Below are 13,507 nucleotides of genomic sequence, written 5' to 3'. Positions count from 1 at the left end.
GTCAGGCTTTCTTTTTTAAAGAAAATCTTTTTTTAAGATTTTTTTTAAAGAAAATCTTCACCACAGTATTTTTATGTAAATGTTAAGTCATTTAAATTGAAAAACATCTTTAGTTAAGTTGGTTTAAATCCTAATCAGAGACTATGTGTAATACAAACAGACTGCAATGTATATAATAATATGGCATTTTACAGCAAGAAGAAATTGGAGGAAATTTGTTGAAAAACAGAAATTAGAACATATTAAAACATTAAAAAGCTGAACTCGAGAAACTGACTTATCTATACAGCTACAGCTATGAAGTAAATACATTCATAACTTAAATGATGACAAAAATAGTGAAGCAAATAAGTCAAAATCATAAACACAGAAATAACCTCTACAAGTTGTTTCAACTCCTCTCTCACAATTAAACAGAATTCAAAAACCCCAGAAAAAAAATCATCAGCCCATTTCTTTAAAAATCTCATGTAAATTTAACAGCAACCTTAGCAATGCATACTAATGATTCACTGTAAGAAACTCCTTAAGTCAATCTAATTTTTTCATGCTACAATTAAATTCCATTTTCCATTCTTAGTAGACAAAGAACACCTAATTACCAACTTCTATAATAAGCACTCTAACTTACCCATTTTTTTCTTTTCTATAGGTGAAACAGTTCTCATTTATTTTAATTTTCTTCATGTCTTTTTGTCAAATTTTACATACATATATATATATATATTTAGAATTATATTTTCCAAGAGGTTTGTGTGTGCATGTGTATAAGATTTGACAAATAAGAATATATTTAATTTGGGATAGGCAAAGGAGGCTTTATTATTATCCTCATTTGATAAAGGAGAAAGAGCCCAAATAATGATACATAATATATACATACATAATCCATTTGGGGAACTCATGAACAAGCACTGTTCTAAATATTTTATACACATTACCTCCCAACAACCATATAAGGAAAGTATTATTTTATTTGTATTTTACAGTTGAGAAAACTAATGCATTGAGACTTTAATTTATTCTAACTAGAAGTTACGTGACTTTCCCAAGGCTAAGAGACACCCAAGGCACAGTTGGATCCACCTTAGATCTGGTTCTAGGGCTAAGCTAACCCATTATATATATCATACTGCATTACATTTTCCTTGTAAAATGAATTACACTGAACTTGTATACCATAGATTCTCCCATTGACTATCCTAGAACTCAGCAGAGAGACCGTAAATACAACGGGAAAGCATTTTAAAGCATTAATTAATTCTCAGCATTTCTACACATTGGTTCTTCCTCCATTCAAGCAAAGTGGTTTTTAACTATACCACCTAAAGAAAGAGATGAGGCAGCACAAACAGGAAAATGGAGCTGCTTCTGTCTTTTGAATTCCAAAGCCTGGAGAACCAGAAATGACTCTGGTGGAGTGACTGGCATTACTGACCCTAATTCTTCCCAATCTGTACTTATACCATTCATCAGGACTTTGAAATTCCTCCACAAAGACACAGTCTATTTCCCCATCACTTGACTTTAGGCCCAAACGTTTCACTTTCTCTGACCAATGGAATGAAGCAGAAGCGCTAGTAGGTTGTTTACATATGTTGTATATTTATACTTGCCCTCTTATGTTCCTGCTATCACCTTAAGTATACACTTGGCCATCCCACAGGTCTAAGGAAGAGGATTAGAGAAATGTGGACCAAAGACATCCTCTGAGCAATCCCACTTGAACCCAGTTTATATCAGCCAATCCTCAGACACAAGAGTGATAAGAAACACTTTAAGCCATTGAGTTCTGGGATGGTATTCATCACAGCAAATGTTAGCTGCTAGTATATAGAAAGAGATTTAGGAGATTACGTAATAAAGTAGAGCAAATCTTCCCAACCCCCAAATCTAGATACTATTTCCTAGACTGAAAGACTTTCATTGCACTATACTCTACTTTCCATCCTAAATTAATTGTTGGACAAGAGAGTGGAATAAGAAGACAAGGAACTGCCAGAAGCCTCAGTTAGTGTGGAGGAATCAATAAAACAGTCTGTGCCTTGCCCCAAAATTGTGGTTGTTGAGTGATGTGTTGACACAGACAGGCCTAAGAGAGCCTCAGAGAGTTCTGATCCTATACACCCGAGAACAGCACAGGGGTAACAGGGAGTTTCCATGGCTCAACAAAACCCTGGAGGAGCAGAATGTTTTCACTGCACCCAAGATGGACACTGATATATGCATGTAACACAACAGTCTGCAGGGACAGATGGATCAACTGAAAATGCCACCATGAATTGGCTATACTCACAGCTCTGACACCTTAGCAACCCTAAATTTACTGGGACTATGTTCATTCCTACAGAATAGGAGTCCAAAATAAACAGTAAATTATGGAAAATAAAGATTACATTTTTGCATACATTTGTTACATTTGTTTGTTGGCTGAGATTTGTATCATATACAAGCATGCTAATCTTATCAGCAGAAACATAAATGAAGTCTCAAACGTTAACAGAATCTATTTAAACTTATGTCTTTTTAAGATTTCTAAATTACAGTTAGGAGCTGCCTGGGTGACTCAGTCAGTTGAGTGCCTGACTCTTGATTTTGGCTCAGGTCATGATCTCAAGGTTATGGGATTGAGCTTCACATCAGGCTCTGAGCTCAGTGGGGAGTTGGCTTGAGAGTCTCTCTCTTCCTATACCTCTCCCCCCACCCACTCATGCACCTGTGTGCATGCTCTCTTTCTCTCTCTCAAAATAAATAAATCTTGAAAAAATAAAATAAAATAAAACTACAGTTAGTACTTCTGAATGGTAATGACAAAATCTGCCACTGAAAAATAAGAATGAGCACACAAAGGAAAGAAAATATGTATGAAGCAAAAAGTCATTTTTATCTTTGATTTACACATAAAATTTCAGACTACTGATGAATTTTTCTGAGGCCTTTACACAGAAATATATCTTACATCAATGACAACATTTATAAAAACAAGACCAAAAAAATAAAAAAACCCAAGACCTACTTTCTATAATTCTATATTCATAAGTAAAATTTATAATAATTTCAATAGGATGTGAAACCTTTCCAAAATCGATTCTAGGTTAGAAGTTTAAGTTTTTAATTAAAATTCAGAATTTTAACCACTTGTTCCTGTGATTTCTTACTTTTAGGATATGTTGCTTACTTAATTGTGGATGCAGAATAGAATAAAAATATGCTAAAGAGTTAAGAATCATCTTTAGAAAATATATACTCTATAATTATAAAAGCCTGAAGGAAAAGTTTCTAATAGGAAAAACAATATAGGGGTAACTACCCTTTTGTTTGTATTTTTAAGATCTTATCCGAAGACCCCAATATATAACAATTAGCAAGAATATATCAAATTTAATTATCTAAAATATTACTCTCCTAGAAGATTCTGCTTCTAGCCATGAGATGATCACATAGCCCAAATTTATTCTTCCACCATAAACAACTAGAAAATTGAATGATATATATAAAACAACAGTTTCAGATATTAGAATATAGGCAACATAAGACTGATCACAAAGAGAAGGGGAAAAAAATGAAGTGACCCCTAAGGTTATACCAACTTTCTAACTGAAGACAATTTTTGGGCCATGGCACAGGAGGGTAAGCCAAACAAATTGGCAGTACAGTTACATTGAGAGAGCAGCCATAGGAGTCGATTAGAACTGGAAGACAGAGTACCAAAGGAGAGACTCCATACAGGAAAAGCTCCACAAATCTATACAGAGATACTGTGAGTTCTTAGTTAAATATGCGCATGTGGAGGGTGAAATTCCACAAAGCCAGGCAAAAACAAGTTCTAGGTAAAAAAAACAAATTACTAGAGAATTGTAAGCCAAAAAATTCCCAGAGTTCACCCATGGTTTGGAATGGTTTAGTTAAAGCAAATCAGATTATAGCTCAGTCTAAAACAAAACTAGGATTAACAGCTATTCAAAGATGTGGGTGGCCATGAAAAACAAACAAACAAAAATTTGGTTTCTAGTCACTTAAGGTGTTAAATAAAGTATAGCAAGACATTTGATAAGAAATCCAATTATCAAATATGTAACATGACCAGAGCAGCTTCCTTGAAGATCTACTTACTGGTCAGTCCCACATCATTTTGTGGATTATCTGTTCCCAGCTTTGTACAAGTTATTAAAGAATTCATGGGAATGAGCCTACATCTTTTAAGTCATGCTAACAGTAGTAAAATGAAATGGGATTTTAGTAAGTATCCTTTTCCGACCTATCACCATTCTCCTACCCATCTCCTACTCTAATCTGCAAGATGCCTCCTTTACTCTGTCATATATTTCTGTATTAATAAACAGTGATTTTATCTTCAAATTACAGATTGATTTCCTGACGTGACTGAGTTTATTGGATATTTGTTTAACTTATTTCACCTTGCTTGGGTAGGTTTATTGAAGAGGAATTATTTCCAGGTTGTGCTATAAAATGTTGGACAACTGGCTCTCTGAAGAAATAAATCCCTATTTTGTAGCATTAGCCAATTTTAGCAATGTAACTACTCCCACTATGGCTAATTTCAAGATACCAGCATGATGTCACTGAATATACACTTGGGTGGTGCACTGGTTTTTTATTGCAGTCATTAAAACACTAGCACAAACATAGTAGCTTAAGACAAAACAACTTTATTATCTCACAGTTCTGCAGCTTGAGATTCTGACCCATGTCTCACTAGGTTAAAATCATAGTGTTGCCAGGGCTGCACTATTTTCTGGAATCTCTAGGTCAGAATTCCTTCCTTTGCCTTTTCCAGCTTTTGGAGCCCAGGCACATTCCTTGACTCATGGTCCCTTCCTTCATCTTCAAAACCAGCAGTGATGGGTCAAGTCTTTTCTACATTGCACCACTCTGACCTTTCTTCCATCCTATATCCTCCTCTGACACCCAGCCAGGAAAGGTTCTCTCCACTTTTAAGGATCTATGTAATTATGTGGACCTACCTGGATAATCCAGGATAATTTTCCCAAATCAAGGTCCTTTACCTTAATTGCATCTGCAAAGTCCTTTTTGCTTATTACCACATAAGGTAACATATTCACAGGCTTCAGGGAGTAGGACATGAATATCTTTGGAGGTCCATTATTCTGTCTACCATGGAAGAGGAAGCTAACGATTGCTTCTCATGAGTCAGTAAGCACTGGCTCTAGTACACCATTATATTCCTCTGTCTTCCCATATTTTCAAGATACATCACAAAGTAACCTGACCGGTTTTCTCTTTTTGTCTCAATGATGAAGTACACAGCCATTAAGATTTAAATATTTGCACAAAACCAGATGGAAAAAAAAAAAAGCCAAGTCAAATGTACAGTCGCAAATTAAAAACAAACTATAACAATCAGAGTTGTCTTACCTGTCAATCCTCACACTATGTTAAAAGTAACACTGTTTATAGCAGCAGCATCAACAATAGCCAGTCATGGACAGAGCCCAAATGTCCATTGACTCATGAATGGATACACACACACACACACACACACACACACACACACACACACTGGAGTATTATTCAGCCATCAAAAAGAATGAAATCTTCCAACACTGTAGATGGAGCTAGGGTGCATTATGCTAAGGGAAATAAGTCAGTCAGGGAATGATATATACCATATGATCTCATTCATGCATAGAATTTAAGAAAGAAAACAGATGAACAAATGGAAAAGGGGGAGAAAGGGAAACAAACCATATGAGATTTTTAAAAAATATTTTATTAATTTATTCATGAGAGACACAGATTGAGAGGCAGAGACATAGGCAGAGGGAGAAGCAGGCTCCATGCAGGGAGCCTGATGTGGGACCTGATCCCGAGACCCTGGGATCATGCCCCGAGTCAAAGGCAAACACTCAACTGCTGAGCCACCCAGGCATCTCACCCATAAGAGATTCTTAACCATAGAGAACAAACTGAGGTTTGATGGAGGGAGATGGGTGGGGGATGGACTAGACTGGTGATGAGTACTGGGGAGAGAACTTGTTGTGAGGAGCACTGGGTGTTGCATGTAAGTGATATATCACTGAATTCTATTTCAGAAACCAATGCTGCACTATATGTTAAATAATTAAAATTTAAAAAAACAAATAAATAAATGTAACATGGGGAGATTAATTTATAGCACTTCAGTCACCACTACCATGCATTAATGCAAAAGTATAACAGAATGCTAATGACAAAAATTCTATAAGTACAGGTACAAAATTCAAAAGCTCATCTTTACTCTCACATAGTTAAGTGGATTTCCTAGTCACCTACCTTGCATAAAAATGATATATGGGGATCCCTGGGTGGCGCAGTGGTTTGGCGCCTGCCTTTGGCCCAGAGCACGATCCTGGAGACCCAGGATCGAATCCCACATCGGGCTCCCGGTGCATGGAGCCTGCTTCTCCCTCTGCCTATGTCTCTGCTTCTCTCTCTCTCTCTTTCTCTCTGTGACTATCATAAATAAATAAAAATTTTAAAAAAAATTTAAAAAATGATATATGAAATATTTGGAATCTCATTTTTATTATGTTCACCATACATTACTAATGCTATAAATGATGATGATGATGATAATAATAATAATAATAATAAATTACTATCCCAGGAAACAAGAGGCACTATATGGTTTCCTGAGACTCTGTGCTTAAGCCTCAGCATTCTATTTTTTTTCTTTTTTATGATAGTCACACAGAGAGAGAGGCAGAGACACAGGCAGAGGGAGGGAGAAGCAGGCTCCATGCCCCGGGAGCCCGACGTGGGATTCGATCCCGGGTCTCCAGGATCGCGCCCTGGGCCAAAGGCAGGCGCCAAACTGCTGCGCCACCCAGGGATCCCAAGCTTCAGCATTCTAAAGTCAAAGATTTCTGGCCTAATTGAACATGTACAGATCAGAAATAGAAATTATGGATACTTATCCCTGTTTTTCTTGATTTTCTATGTGGTCCTTTAATGGGTTACTAAATTCTTCATAATTTCAGGTAATTCATCCATAAAATAAAATAGGCATAATAATATTTATCTGCTATCCTTAGGAAGTTGTCAAATAACTAGACACTGCACTCTGAAAGCTAAAATTTTAAAAATCTTGCATAGTAAATTAATATATTAATGCTCTGTATGACATTTCATTGCCTTGAAGTCCTTTATCATTCTCAAATGACTTGCAATTGCTAGTATGTAGAGCTGCTGGCTCTACATAGACATTTCCAGGCAAAGCTCAAATGCATCTAACTTACAGGCAGTAAACCCACTTTTGTGGTGGGTATAGCTACTTTCCCTGCTCAGCATCTCTTTCTTCAGTGAATCACAGCTCTAGCATTTTACAGATTTCTAATGGCCTACCCTGGCTATAGGAATGCACATTACAAAGATCAATAAGAACAAACAAATTCTCTTTTCTCTCAGGTCATTAAGCTAATGCTGCCATTGAAAATATTCCTCTGCCATAGAAAGGAGGAGAGCATTATTGCACCAACATAGAAAGAGAACACACAAAGTTCAGACATGCTGCACGTTCAGTTCTAATCCTTCAACCACTGATTTCTACCGGGCCCAACCCAATATCTTTCCTAGACATATCTTTCTTTGATATATAAATAAATAAATTTTCTTTTGATTAGGTTAGTTTCTGACACCTGCAACCAAGAGTTGCAACTAATACATCTGGTATGAGGGAGTAGTTGGTTTAAAAAAGGAAATGCCTACTGCATTAAGTAGATATTTTTACCTTCTTTCAAAAACACAACAAATGAAGCACATGTATGATGCTTCTGAAATGAATTAAGGTTTATATTATAATTTTCAACAGGAAGTCAATGTCAAGAAGTGTGAAAGCTCTGAGACTTTGCCCTACTTGCCAGCTAACAAGTTACCCTGCCATGTTTGCTGGTAGAGACATGACACTCCCAGATCAGAAACAAAGGACAGTTTATTACTCACATCAGCCTTTTTTTTTTTTTTTCAGATCCCCCAAGCCCCAGTTCCCACAGAGTAAATTGACACTGACACATACACTGGGTGTGTTACAGAAAAGAAAGTAACCAAAATCTTTTATAATGAGCATTAAGCTTGCCTGACCTTTGCCCTAGAAAGAGATATCATCTTTATTTTACAGATAGTAAACAAACTCGCCCTCTGCTCAAGAGGGAGGTATATCTTCCAAGGCTGTTCACTACAAACAATGTTGACAAGATAGTCTGAAATAAAGGTACTCAGTGCCTCTGCTCTCAAAACCTACAGTAATACAAGAGACCAATGGAGAACTATGACTCAATAATCAGTACAGCAAGAAAAAATAAATATTTATTGAATAGGTACCTTTTGTCTGCTATGAAGAATCTTGTATTTTCCTTTTAAACTTATTATAGACTCAATATTTAGAGCTATTGTAAAATGGGGGATTGTTGATATAACATTTCAAGGTTGGTTACTTAGGAATACAGTTCATATGATTTTGAACACTTTTATTTCCAGAAAACAAATAGAATATTATCCTTCAAATACATATCACTCATAACCTATTTATTGATAATAAAGGATGAGATTTTTTAAAAAGGAGTACATCTCAGATAGATATTGAAAAGAGGTCAATCTTATTATATAAATGAATCACAAAAAAGATATCAAAACCAATAGTGCGAAGATAATATGTTCAAGATGATTTATAAGCCCAAATAAGCTTCTAATTGTTGAAAGTGGGGAAAAGTTTTTCTACAGTAGAAGCATAGGGTGGATAAAGATGAGAAGGATTTCCATTGCTCTGTGTCACAGTCTTTCTTTCAATCTGGTCTTCTCTCTCTGTCTGCATCACCAGAATATTAGAAAAAAATGTTTAAGGCAGAAAAGGCAGAGTTGTCAGGCTTTGCAGTAACCTCTCCATTTTACTAAAAGTATAATCAAAAAGCTTTACAGTGGCCTTCAGGAAGCTTCATGATCTGCACCTACTCAACCACTAGCTCTCAAACTTCATTCCAGTCCAGCCCCACGTACATCTTTGTTTTTCCTTGAACACACAAGGCTTGTCTTGGAGACTTGGCACTGTTGTTATTTGTGCCTGAATTGTTGTTCCCCCCAAACATCTACATGGGCAACTCTCACTTTCCTAAACCTTTGAGCAAACACTGCTTTCTTGGGGCAGCCAGGTGGCTCAGCGGTTTAGCACCACCTTTGGTCCAGGGCATGATCCTGGAGACCTGGGATCGAGTCCCATGTGGGGCTCCCTGCATGGAGCCTGCTTCTCCCTCTGTGTCTCTGCCTCTCTCTCTCTGTGTTTCTCATGAATAAATAAATAAAATATATTTTTAAATGTTACTTTCTTGTTGAAACCTACTCTGACCACCCACTTTAGGAATGGCTACTTACATTCCCACCACCCTCACTCTCTTGTTCCTCTTTACCCACCATGTTTTTTTTTAATTTTCCCATAGCACTTCTCACCTTCCAATATGCCATATAATTTATAATATTTGTTTTCTGTCTACTCTCATTAAAATATAAGCTACATAAAGACAGAGATCTTTTTTGTTTTGTTCATTAATATATTCAAGTATCAAGTATAAACTATGTCTACTACATTGTGGGTGCTTAAATATACTGAATGATGAATAGGTGAATATAGTATCATTCACTTAGCTTTAACTCTTGTGTCACTTAACATATACAAACCATGGAAACTCACACAACTTGATGAACCTTTCTGAATAAAATAGGAATAGTTGCACCTGGTTCACTGGATAGTTACATGAATTAAATGAGACTCTGTATTGAAGGCATTTAGCACAAAGCCCAGCATAGAATTAGAATGAACTATTGGCTATATAAACAAATTTGAACTCCAATTTAGAAGAGTGCCAAATTCCATTAAGGACTAAATATTTCTAGATATCTTTCCTGAGTTGTAATTGAGAACTCAGAGCCTCAGAATGGGGAAAAATATTTATTCCCAGATGTATTACCATGCTGTGGCTTACAGACCTGAAGTTCACAATGTTCCAACTTGCCACTTCTTGTCTAAAAGAATTTTGTTTCATCCAAAACTTGGAGGTCTCCTCATTTAATTTTCTTCCACATCACTAAAAGAAAAAAAAATTAAATAATTCATCCCAACACGAATTCATGAGATCTAATTATTGGCACTTTACCTTACAAAAATATAATCACTTACCACTTCTTCTAGTTCAGTTCCAGACAGACAAACAAGATTCAATCCTGCCAAAGACTGACCCTGACTGTGGACTTTCTTAGGAAAGGAGCAGGTTTGGAACAAGATTTTTTTTTCAAAGATTTTATTTATTTATTCATGAGAGACACACAGAGAGAGGGAGAGGCAGAGACACAGGCAGAGGGAGAAGCAGGCTCCACACAGGGAGCCCAAAGTTGGACTCCATCCGAGTCTTTAGGATCAGGCCCTGGCCTGAAGGCAGCGCTAAACCCCTGAGCCACCAGGGCTGCCCTGGAACAAGATTCTAAACTCATCTCTGCTTCAGGATTCTTATAAGCCTGAGCTTCCTGTGGATAATAAGAGACCTCAGAATAGTAGCAACCGTAGATCCCAGCCCCCTGGGGTAGTTATTGAGCTTATAATGAACTCTAAGAACCTGAATCATGTACTAGACATGCAATGCTCTAGAAGATACAAGGGTAATAGAAAGTGGTTTGAAAAGTTATAGAAACAGTTATTGCAAAAATGGCAGGCTATGAATTGACTATATGAATGCTAAATCAACGTAGAATAAAGAATTGGAAGAAAAGCAAAAGTAGGGGCACCTACTTAGCTCAGTCAGTTGAGTGTGCAACTCTGTTTCTGCTTGAGTCATGATTTCATGGTTGGTGGAATTGAGCTCTGGGATCAAGCTCTGTGTCTGGCTCTGTGCTCAGTGGGGAGTCTACTTGGAGATTCTCTTCCTCTGCCCCTCCTCCCACTTCTGTGAGCTCTCTATTTCAAATGAACAAACAAATCTTTAAAAAAAATAAAAGGAAACAAAAACTATACGGAAGGATCGAGCTGCAGTCCTTCAGTTCTGCAGAGGTTCTGTAGAGGCCCTGAATGCTTCTTTTCTTAGTCAAAACACCAGCTTAAAATAGTATAAGTCAAAAGAAACAATTTACTAAAATGAGACAGACATATCTTACGGAACTCAAGGGTAGTTGGGCTTCTTAAAGGGATGTGACCAGGAAATGGAAAAGTGTCCAGAATTCAAGAAAATATTTGTTCTCTCAGTCTCTCAACTCTCTTCACAAACTCATTTTTTTTTCTCTATGCCTACATGTTGTCTCTGCTTCTCAGTATGCAGAAGTTGGCTGCCCTGGAGCTCCCTAGTTTACATCACCCCACTTCCCACCACTGCAGAGACTAACACAGCCCTCTGAATCCAAATGCCAGACTCCTGTGCTAGAGAAATGAATTCGTATAGCTTGGGTTAGATATATTCCTATTCCTTTCTTTCCCCTCACCTGCCTCCTCCAATTAACTGTAGCCCAACCAAATATAGCTGACTTGAAGGAGCAGGACAGCGCACCTCCACAGGTGTGTGATCATATTGAATTCTGAGGGAATAAGACGTTATTGTAATTTGGGCAAGTATTCAAGAGCTTATTACTCCTCCATCCTTACCCCACACCTGTGAAATTCTGTGCTCCTTTGAATTCTTCCCCTATGAACTCTCTGAGGGCCTAACCATGGGGTGGAAAGAGAACAGATTTTAAGTCCTGAGTTAGGATTTCCACAGCTCCTTCTTCCAAATTCTTGCCTGTAGCCTATTGAGCAGCATCTGGATCAAACCCTGAAATTTCCGCCTCAAGTTCAGGGATTGAAGGGGGTTGGCATTTTCCTTCCCTCTGGCTTATTACAGGTAGTTTCAGATAAAAAGTGACAGAGACTTTACCAGCCACTGCTTATATAAGAAAAATAAAATATGATCACTCCCCTTCATTAGTAGAGGAATGACAAAAAGAACAAAAAATTACAAAACACTATCAGAAACACAATCACGTAGAAAAAATTGACAGCACAGAGGAGAAAATCAGCAACTCATGTTAATACCCTTTTTCAGGGGACACCTGGGTGGCTCAGGGCGTGATCTCAGGGTCCTGGGATCAAGTCACACATCGGGTTCCCTGCATGGAGCCTGCTTCTTCCTCTGCCTGTGTCTCTGCCTCTCTCTCTCTGTGTCTCTCATGAATAAATAAATAAATAAAATCTTTAAAATAATACCCTTTTTTAAAAAAAGCCATTATCCTTAGAAAGCAGCAAAGGGAAAGCAGCAGTTGTTGGTATTTTGTGGATAAAAAAGTTCAAGCAACCAAAATTAAACAATAAAATGGCTTCCCTAGAATGTTACATGTGATTGCAAGACTGAATTTTCTCTTTGTACATTAAAGAATTCTATGGTAAAGAAACAATTAAGATTTAGCCTTGGTAAAGCACATGAGCATTAGTATTCTTTCTAAGTTTAAATTGATAGATGATTTTTGGTACATTCAATAAAAAAATTTAACGATACATCTTTTGAGTGAGTTATGCGTAAATTAACCGGAAATACTCATGCTTGGCAATAATTTCATTCATAAAGTAATTTAATTGTGTCAGAGTGCTGCTAATTTAAACAAGATGACCTATCCCAAACATGACATTCTTGCATCAGCAGGAGATTCTTAGCTAATAGTATCATAATTTCCAACGGATATTCCAGAAGACATACACATAGCAGTGTCATTATTATAACAGGCTCCACAACCATCACTCACCAAAACTATCCTGGTACCTCCATCTTTTCATTCAGAAAACAGCTCCTGTAAATAAAAAAAAATGAGTGATAGGGCTGAGGCAGTACTTGGAAGAAATTGTGAAAAGTGAACATCTCTGTTTCTCAGAACCACCACTCTTCCTTCGTAGTTTTAGCAGAAGTCTTAATTTATTATATTATCTTTGCTTTTATGTTGTCTTGAGTGAAATTCAATTCCATCTCTCCCTTTGAGTCATGTGGAGTGGCTGCTAATGGGAATGATGACAGCACAGGATTGAGTCATACAGTCAAGAGGGAAAGAAAAGCTGCTACAGCTGATTATCATTTCTCCAGATGCCCCAGCACAGCTCAAGTAGCAGTGATTATAAATTATAAGTGCAGGTCCTTTCCAAACAGCAATGGCAAAGTTAATCAGAGAAAAACAACTGGACGTCTTTGTGCCAAGTATTTATTGTGTGTGGCACAAAGTGCAGGGTTACAAAATCTCTATCTTCAAGAAACTGGCAAACCAGTTCCAAAGACAAGCCATAGACATATAAAAATTTGCAAAACAAAACCATGGTTAAATTCACCAATGGTAGTAAGGAAAGCATTTATTTACAGGATAATAGAGATTTACATAAGCACAGTACAACAGCATACAGAATTTTCACTGGTATAGTCTCATTTAATCCTGATAATCAATCTGAGAAATTGGTCTTGTCTCTCTTTTACAGATGAGAGTCCAATGGTTCAGCAAT

At 37.0% G+C, this 13,507-nt stretch overlaps 1 long non-coding RNA gene across 1 annotated transcript; it reads right to left on the bottom strand.

The window, feature by feature from the left end:
- Positions 1-8,691: 8,691 nt before the first annotated feature.
- On the bottom strand, positions 8,692-12,878 carry LOC121480955. Its single transcript, XR_005985158.1, has 3 exons — positions 12,769-12,878; positions 9,997-10,094; positions 8,692-8,824 (listed from the first exon to the last, which is right to left on the bottom strand). It is a non-coding gene; the product is annotated as an uncharacterized LOC121480955 (long non-coding RNA).
- Between the last annotated feature and the right edge of the window lie 629 nt (positions 12,879-13,507).

This window comes from Vulpes lagopus, chromosome 23 (assembly GCF_018345385.1).
Source record: "Vulpes lagopus strain Blue_001 chromosome 23, ASM1834538v1, whole genome shotgun sequence".
NCBI classification, from domain to species: Eukaryota; Metazoa; Chordata; class Mammalia; order Carnivora; family Canidae; genus Vulpes; species Vulpes lagopus.
This window is presented reverse-complemented; position numbering and strand designations above follow the sequence as displayed.